Source organism: Dicentrarchus labrax, unplaced genomic scaffold (genome assembly GCF_905237075.1).
Source record: "Dicentrarchus labrax unplaced genomic scaffold, dlabrax2021, whole genome shotgun sequence".
Taxonomy (NCBI): domain Eukaryota; kingdom Metazoa; phylum Chordata; class Actinopteri; family Moronidae; genus Dicentrarchus; species Dicentrarchus labrax.
The window spans coordinates 8,089,503-8,099,040 of NW_026136710.1; the positions used below are offsets into that span (position 1 = coordinate 8,089,503).

Below are 9,538 nucleotides of genomic sequence, written 5' to 3' on the forward strand. Positions count from 1 at the left end.
TTTGTTTGGTATGATCCAGTTTTAAATTTTAATGTTTTTCCACCAGATTACATAAAGGTGCATACACATACCACATAGCTAATAATAAATATACAAGATGCAGCTCATGACAACGTGCCCTTCCAATTCAGATTACATAGGTCTAATAAACATCATACAGAAACTGTTTTTATCTGGATAGATAAAGGGTAAAAAAAATACAGCATCTTCTGTTTCAGATGTATAGGCTATACATCTGAAACAGAAGATGCTGTATTTTTTTAAAGCCGCTAACGCCGAAAAATACTGTCTCGAGTGGATAACGTCAGCTAATTCATCCAGACTCTAACTAACTAATAACTGTTGTAATATATGTAACATTAACACACTGTTGCAAAAGATGTGGTGACAGGATGGACATAGTGCATAGTTTTTGCAACATTGTGATAATGTTACATATATTACAACAGTTATTACAGTCATAACAGTAGGTGCTATACATAGTAGGGGTGGGTGATTTACCTCTCACATTAAGAGCACAAATTTGACACTACACACATGAATTTCACACATTGTGCTCAGCAGGGTCTCCTATTTCTTACAATATGCCCATTTAGGCGATAACAGTTATTGTCTTTGAGGTAGAAGCAGGTGTATGAGAGGTTAGATTAAGCTAAAATCACCATTCATACTCCTTTCAGCTGCTTCTTCATACAAATTAAAGCCAGCAATGCAGTTTAGAGTTGTCTTTTTAACATCCAGCGTTCATACAGAAACAATTTGTTTCCTGAAATCATACAGAAATCCTGGTGTTTAATAAATGATGTCTGTTTTTTTCAACATCAAGTCACCGCACATTTATAGTCTACAGTCACTGAAAATATAATTTATTGGAAATCCGTGGTAATTGAGCTGTTGTTTGTTATTGACAAAACGTCAAATAATCATAATTAATTTTTGTGTTGTAGTCGCTGTTATTATTAGTAATACTTCACATCAACAGCTTTGATGTGCTCAAGTTATTGTTTTGTACGAACAGAAAACAATTGACAATACATAAATAAAGAACAAATCCTGGAAAATTTTAATAGGATTACAGACAATAACAATGCTGCCATCTGTTTGGGGCGTTCCAATATCGTCTTGGCCAAGTTGGGACAAAGGTCATCTGGAGAACGTGTCATTCAGCCACTGAATATGGTGTAATAAGGAACCAAACATTCAAACATAATTGCCGATGTAAACACAAGAGTAACATATGAATGAACATCATTATTTATATGTTTCCCAAATTTTAAGAAAAACAGCTGAATCTCCATTAAAGGGTCACAAAGTAGATGTCTTAATCAACCTGTTAAACAACTGTCCCCTTCTGTTCGCGGTGGGTGTGGTGTTCTGTCAGTCTCTCCGATGTTTCCTATGTTGTATCCTCAAACTATGTAGGAAAACATCGGGAAGTGAGATAAACGTACATGCTGGAGCCAATGATATGATACATCCTGTACAGTGGGCGATCACGGCCTCAAAGTTGAACAGAGGTGATGTAAGGGACAGGACTGACAAAATGTGATTGGAATTTAGAATCATGAGAAAAATGGGTGAGATCAGAACAACCACAGCTTAGTAAATGGATAAATACATTTAATGACATTCATAAAATGGAGGTCAGAAACTATAATATCAGGAATCTTGTTATTCTGTTTGACATGAGATACAAAAACTAATATTATATAAAAAGAAAAAGAAACAGCCAGTAGATCAGTCAAAAACATTGATCCTGTCTCCGGTTCACCGCTTTTCCTTCCTTGGACCACTTTTGATAAGTACTGACCACTGCAGACCGGGAACATCCCACAAGAGCTGCAGTTTTGGAGCCGTCTGACCCAGTCGTCTAGCCATCACAATTTGGCCCTTGTCAAAGTCGCTCAAATCCTCACACCGTCCAATTTATCTGCTTCTAACACATTCAACTTTGAGGACAAAATGTTCACTTGCTGCCTGCTATGTCCCACCCACTGACAGGAGTAATAATAACCAAATAATCAGTGTTATTCACTTTGTCAGTGCTCATAATGTTATGGCTGATCAGTGTATATACTTTAAGATATTCCCTTTTTTAACTTATCAACTCATTTACTGACTCTTTGCATTGCATCATCATTATTATTATTATTATTTACTGTTATTGATATTGTTTTATTATGATTATTATTATATTTTGACGGTATAGTGGGATTGTGAGGTGGGAAGGAACTTACAGTAGTAATTAACATACACAAATGTTGGTTGTATTACATGCTTTGTTTTACTTGTTTGAAAAGTAACTACTGTAAGGGGTTACTCGTCAATAAATAAAAGTAAAGTATATAAATAAAGTATGAGGCACAAGTGTTGTGGTGAGACTCTGATGAGAAATACGGCTTCTTCAGTACAATAAAATACCTAGAAATTTAGTGTTAAATTCAAATATCCCTGTGATGCTCATTGTTATCATGCTGTCTGTATAATGCTGCTATTCACTTAAACATTCTGTTTATAGCTTCCTGATTGATTGCACTGTTTATATCATACAGCTTGCCAAATTCTTAGACAATACCTTGGAAATTACACTTAAGCAGTGTGCAGATAAGCAGCTAAACAAAGTTTAGATAAACATTCACACAACCGGATGGATTTGTACCTGTGATCACTGACAGAGTGAGACCGCCAAGTCCTTTTCAAAGGCAGATAAAGACTGATTTAACATGTTTTGACTGTCCAATTGCAGATGCTTTCCCACAGTCCAAACACAAGAACAAGTGCTCATGAAGATGTGTGAAAGGGAGAAAATGCCTTCAAAATAATAGAGACAAATACCCACGGGTGAAATCAGACCTCAAAAAACAATACTCGTGTTTTCTCTTAAGTTTTTTAAAAATTACTTTCAAATCAGGGCACTCTAGTACATAGGGGAGAGTGGGGTAAGATGAGCCATTTTTCATATTTAGGATCACTACATCAAGGCAATCATAGTTTTGTCGCTAACTAATATATCTGCATATATTTCAGGATGTTGTGCATCCCTTCAAACAAACAGAATGAGTGTAAACAAAATTGTTTCGATAATATAGCATGTCCAAAAAAAGTGGTCTCGTGGCTCAACTTACCCCGTAAGCCAGCTAAACAGCTATTTTGTGAAAAAACATTTTAACATGAGAATGCCTTAAAGTGCACTTAGGAAGAGAACATTAACAGCTGTGTTTTTGGAATATACACAGAATCTGTTTTTGGATACACTTATTGAGTGTATTTTGGCTGTAGCCACCGGTTCAACTTTCCCCTGGCCAAATGGCTCAACTTACCCCAGAGCTACCATTTTCACTTTATTAGTCCCCACAGCTAAAATGGTGCACTTTTATGCAAGGTTTATGACCTCATGTTGTAGCTCATAGATACCACAATTGATGTATAAAACAAATTAAAAATGATGTTTTTTGGTCTAACCACAATTCTCATGTGAAAAATGATTTTCTGAAAATAAATATCTAACCACTTTACCCATGTGGTTCTTACATTCACAGATTCCATGAAATGATGCCTTCCTCCAAAATATTTGGTCACATGATCAATGTTTTTTACCATTTCCTAGCAACAAGGGGTGGCTCAACTTACGCTTTGGCTCAACTTACCCCACTCTCCCCTACTGGTAGTTCAGAAGTTGTAAAGCCATGAACAGATTGCCATCTTGATTTTGTAGTGGTATCAACAAGGGTCGAGTTGTAGTCGCAGTAGTATTATCAGGAACAGTAGCAGTATTATCATGGCACTATGGTCTGTCCAAAGCTTGAAATAATGCATGCATACAGTGCATACAGTGGCATGATTCACTTTTCATCTTTTACCATGAATAGCAGTACTACATCTGACAAAAGAAAGCTTTGTGTTGTAGTCACATCAGTGGCATTGCTCTGGGGATAGCATTGTCGGTCTGTTGATTAGTCCACCACTTGGATTCATAATGAAATATTTCAACAACTACTCAATATATTGGCCATGAAATTTTAGATCCCCAGAGGATGAATGCGAAGAATTTCTTGAGAGAGAGAAGAAAGCAGCTTGGCTGCTCATGTGCTCATGTTTTGGGACACAAACAAATTAGAGCCATGCAGTGGTTTTTCAGACAGTTTACAGCAGGGATCTCAAACTGCCAGCCCAGGGGGCATTTGCGGCCCTCCAACCGCCTCCCTCCAGCCAGCCCACATGATTTTTTTAAATGTATTTTGTCTAGTTGATTCATATCAGTATAAAGTACCTCTTCATGTACAGTTAAAATAAAAACACAATCCTTTCTTCTGTCTTTTCGGGCCTTCATTTCAAAATGAAAATGATGACATAAAAATGCATAGAAACTGCTGTTTGCATTTTTCATTACTGCGCTTTCTTGTTGTGCTTGAATGTTGAAGTGGCCCTCCTATGAGATGACAATACCAACAGTGGCGCCAAGCCAATTTGGGTTTGACACTCCTGGTTTACAGTATTCTCGTCAACAGGACAAACATGGACTACTGGACTATAGGTTTTATACATTTATCATCATCATACATTGAACCCGCCCGACGGATAATGGTAACAGGTACAAGGCGTCATCAAAGAATAACTGAAATCTGGCACACAAAAAATTATGTTTCCTCTGGATTAATTGAAAAAACTAAGCTAATTCATCCAGATTCGTCGTTTGGTCTGGCTGGTAAATTGTCCGGCTTGCCGTTTGCAGATACGTGTCTGTGCTGCAGCTGGCTATCTAACCTAAGCTTGCTTTCACTTTAATGTTATCTGAGTGGATGTGTTGTTTGGCCAGTTTGCAAAATTGCTTCACCTGCTAATGTGATCCACAACAATAACTTATGTATTATGACAAACAGTGTTGATTTTAGCCAACATAAATGACAATACAAAGTAGAGGTATAGGTGACTAACATAACCAAACAAGTGCCTGCAGGGAAGGGGACAGATTAACAGCCAGGGCTTTGTTGAGGCATGGGACTGGGAACACCTGGTGGTGGTAATTCCCTCCAGGTATCTGAATACCAGGCTGACAAAAGACAGACAGGACAGGGAAGGGCTTGACTTTTATCTGCAATTACTTCTATGTCCTCAGGTGGGAAAAAAAGATGGTTTGAACCAAAGTACAGACTATTTATTTAACTCTGCATTCAACTGAAGAAGAACAAAGAAAGAAGTCAGAATAATATATGAGGGCTTTTTTTAAAAATAAAAAATAAACAAATTTTCAAATAGAAGGAAAAGAGGTAAAGTTTCCTCCTTTTTGAAAATGTATTTTATACAAATCTTGTGTGTCTGTTTCATAAATATGTATCACTAAAGGAAAGGGGTGAGCTAAAAATAAAAAAATAAAAAGCATGCAAGAATTAGTTGCATGCTCATTATCAGCAACACAGCTGTAATGAATGGAGACATGCTGCAGATTGTAGGCTACTCCTAAATTATACGCAGCATTTTCTGGGAACATGTTATCTGTATGCAAGGGTATTGTAACTAGCAGCACTAAATGTGTACATAAGCAAAGCCTGTCTTATAAACATCTTCTCCCTTAAACCCTCTCCCATGAGTGAACTGCTCTTACCTTGGCAGTGCGCCCTGAAGCTTAATTGTCCCGTGTGTTTAAATTAACGGGTTCAACCGCTGTGATAACCAGGCAAAAATTCAGTGTGTACAAATCTCAACCTGGAGTGAGATAAAAAAATAACCGATATTAAGTCAGAGAGTAAACAAAAAACAACGTGAGCAGAAATGTGTGGGCACTGCCTTATGTAGCACTGAAGTGACGTTCTTCAGTTTTTGGGTTAATTAGAGTGATCATTAAAAAGTTCAGTCTGTCCTTCCGCTCTCCTGTGGTGGTACTCCCTTAAGTCGGATGATGCCATCAGGAACTTGTTTTTCAAGAACGTTAATGTAAAAAACAGACCCACTCGGTTGGGAGGGGGGGTAGTGCACGCACAGTATATCGTGGGAAAATGTCATGTCAAGAACTTTTAAAAACACTTGTGTGGGCATGTGTCTTTTGGCTACTGTGTGAGATAGCCATCATTCATTTTGACAACTTTGCACTGACTATTTTCCCTTTCTAGTGGCGTGCCACTAATTCCCAGTTTCTTTCTGCCTTCAGAATATTACTTCAAGCATAGAAAGAAGTGACGTTACCAATGCAAGTACAACCTTCTTTACTAAAAGTAAGGAAAATGCATCCATAAGCAGACACTTCCCTGAAAAACATTTTTCAAAGGTCAGTAGAGGCCAAAAGCTACCGTGGAGGGGTCAATTTCCACACTTCTAGGGCCACGATCTTCCTTTTGTTTTGCTACTGAAACCATGTTGTCAGACAACCTGAGTGACCCCAGAGGCTAAACGGGGGCAGAGGAGTTCAGAAGTATTAGAAGATGCCTTCAACCTTAGGAATATTCTGAAACCCATTTTGGGATAAATGGTGGATGTAAACATTACTTAACAGTGAAATTGTCCACCGTTGAACCAAATTTGAATAGGTTAACAACTAAGTGGACTGTGTGACATGAAGTCAAAACCTTTTTGTTTGAATAATGGCTTTACATTTCCACATCTATGCCTCAGCCCAAACATCTGACAAACAGATGGCACACTATGCCTAATCAATACTCTGTAATCTTTTGCAGATTGTCCAATTTGGCTTGATAGGCTCTTCGAACCCAGAGATGTAGTGCTGCATTGCATACATTTTCACACATTCTGTTGTACTTGATAGTTATTGTGAAGCAAATTTTAAAGAAAGTGTTCTTTAGCAATTCCCTTTTACCCTGTATCGTCAGTGAACATATTGTCTCACTCTAATCAGACACATTAAATCGAACAAAGGCCTATTTAAATAACTACTGTCCAAAAACTTTCATAATAAAAGATTTCTGTGCTTAAGCTCTATATGAATTCACCGATCAGTCATAACATTATGACCACTGACGCACTTAATAACTGTTATCTGGATACCATGGCTCCTCTCAGTGGGTGGGATAGATAAGGCAGCAAGTGAACATTTTGCTGTCAAAGTTGATGTGTTAGAAGCAGATTAAATGGGCAGCGTGAGGCTTTGAGTTTTGATAAGGGCCAAACTGTGATGGCTAAACGACTGGGTCAGAGCACCTCCAAAACTGCAGCTCTTGTGGGATGTTCCCTGTCTGCAGTGGACAGTCCCTATCAAAAGTGCTCCAAGGAAGGAAAAGCAGTGAACTGGAGACAGGGTCATGGGTGGCCATGGTTCACTGATGGACGTGGGGAGGGAAGGCTGGCCCGTGTGGTCCGATCCAACAGACAAGAGCTCAAACTGCTGGAAAGTTAATGCTGGTTTTGGAATAAAGGTGTCAGAACACACAGTGCATCGCAGTTTGTTGCGTATGGAGCTGCATAACATGACCACCCACATGCACAGGTGGTCATAATTTTATGGTTGATTGGTGTATATCCTATTACATCTGTCACTGTTTCCTCACACAATGGCAATTCAAAGGAGCAACATCCTACTGAAACTGAGTGCACTACTGATTGCATTTTCCTGTTATGTTTAACATACGCATGTTTATAGTGCTTTGGGGCTACCATAGCCCATTCAATGCAAACTACAGGGGGACAGCATGAAACAATGGATATATTTCCTATAACCTATTTATGGAATTAGGACAGCAGATGAAAAGGGCTCTTGATTTTGTTCTTCAGTAGGGTTTTTCTTTGAAGATACCGTATTTTTAGTTTTTGTTTGCATTGCACCAGCTGCATTATATGCATTCTCAAAGCTACTGTGGCTACAAAACAAAACATTCTCTGGGCTTACACAGGAAAGTGGTAGATTGATAGTAACACAGGCATGTGACCTTCAACAGTCTGCACAAAATAAATGAGCACTCTTCAAGGTGTCCTTAGTTCAAACTGCTCAGGAAAAAAAATACAATTGGCAGGCCCTCAGGTGTGTTGCAGTAAAAATGTGGGACAGGGCAGCGAGAGAGTTCGTCTGCAAATGTTTCTATCAGATCAATAGAGGCCACATCAAACATTGCCTCTGTGTAGGGTTCACTTTCACTGCAACAGTGGTCTCTATTTTTTTTCAGTTTGTGCACTACATGCCAAGAAAGCCAGAAGGTTGTAACTATGTTTTCTACAAGTACAGATTCTGATAATAATGGGTTAGGATACGTTCACATTTTTGTCAAGTCAGTCTTAATACAATACTCACATGCCCGTGTGTACGTTGAAACAGATTTGGTCACTGTAATCATCGCTCTTGTCCATACAGGCCTTAAAGATATCCCTTTCCCCAAGTGATTCCAGTGTAAAAGACGAGGGGCATTGTGTCAGTGTTGAATGCATCATGTCTCACATGTTGTGCTCTTTCACCGGGTCACCTCCGAGGTGTGTCCTCTCACCTTTATACACTCTCCTGCTTATGGTTGTCAGTTTTGTCCAGTGACCTCATAAGCAAGCCACACTAAATGTCTGTGTCAATAGAGGAAGTCTGTTATATTTAGGGACAGCAGTTCCTAAATGACTTCTGTGAACTCTGGATATAAAAAGAAAGAAAAGAAGAGGAAGAAGAGGAGACCAGTCATGTAAGTGTCACACAAGCACTGGAATCATTCTGCATATATAGCAGATAATAGATACATATTATCTATCATGCCATTAAGTTGTTAAATGTCTGTGATGTGTCAGCTGACAATGAGTTAGTGGTAGGTGATTTATATATATATCGGGAAAATTGCGTCATCACAAAGTCACAAGTTATGAGGCAGAATGGGGATGATGGGGGCTACCACAGAAAACAAGGAAATGCAGCTACAGCACGAGACTGAGAAATTACTTTTAACTGACTGATGCCAGTGGAAAGTGATCATAAGAACAGTGAAACTTTAGCTTCCTTTTATTCTTACTGTATTTGCATTCAAACACAATACATCACATGCTTAAAGCCTGACCTGTAACCTGAATCAACCAGAGGGCTAACAGATGTTACGAGCTAAGGGGCAGAATATACATTTCTGTTTGTTTATTATTAAAGTTAGATTGACTTTTTATTTTTATTTTAGACTACCTCACAGTATTGGTGACATGTCCCACTTTGTCCTACACAAACATACTTTGCATACTCTACACATTTGGTTTGTTGGGATCTGGTCGCCCTAATTTACACACTTTTCCAAGAACAATATACATGGAGAGAGAAATACACATATAGCCAAAAACCATGACGACAAAGATGAACAAAAATAAACTGTTATGAACTTATATGCAGGTGGTAAGAGGTAATATTAACATACAATGTCAAATGGTCTGTATATCTGTATATAAGTACAGCAAGTAAGTAAAGTAGCCAACTTCAAAATTGTACTCAAGTACAGTGTAGCCTAAATGTACTTAGTTACATTCCACTACTGATTACATTAATTTATTGAAACTAGGTGAAAGTGCAATTAAGATATTTACTATGGGGGTAAATAGTAACAAATAATAACATACAAACTGATTCATACATGGTTTGATA

General features: G+C 38.2%; 1 long non-coding RNA gene across 2 annotated transcripts; it reads right to left on the reverse strand.

Annotated features, from left to right (window-relative positions):
- On the reverse strand, positions 1 to 8,417 carry LOC127370823 (uncharacterized). Of its 2 annotated transcripts, none has more exons than XR_007886293.1 (2): positions 8,234 to 8,417; positions 1 to 1,414 (listed from the first exon to the last, which is right to left on the reverse strand). It is a non-coding gene; the product is annotated as an uncharacterized LOC127370823 (long non-coding RNA). The 2 variants fall into 2 exon arrangements; XR_007886292.1 differs by lacking the exon at positions 8,234 to 8,417 and adding an exon at positions 5,603 to 5,826.
- Positions 8,418 to 9,538: the final 1,121 nt, after the last annotated feature.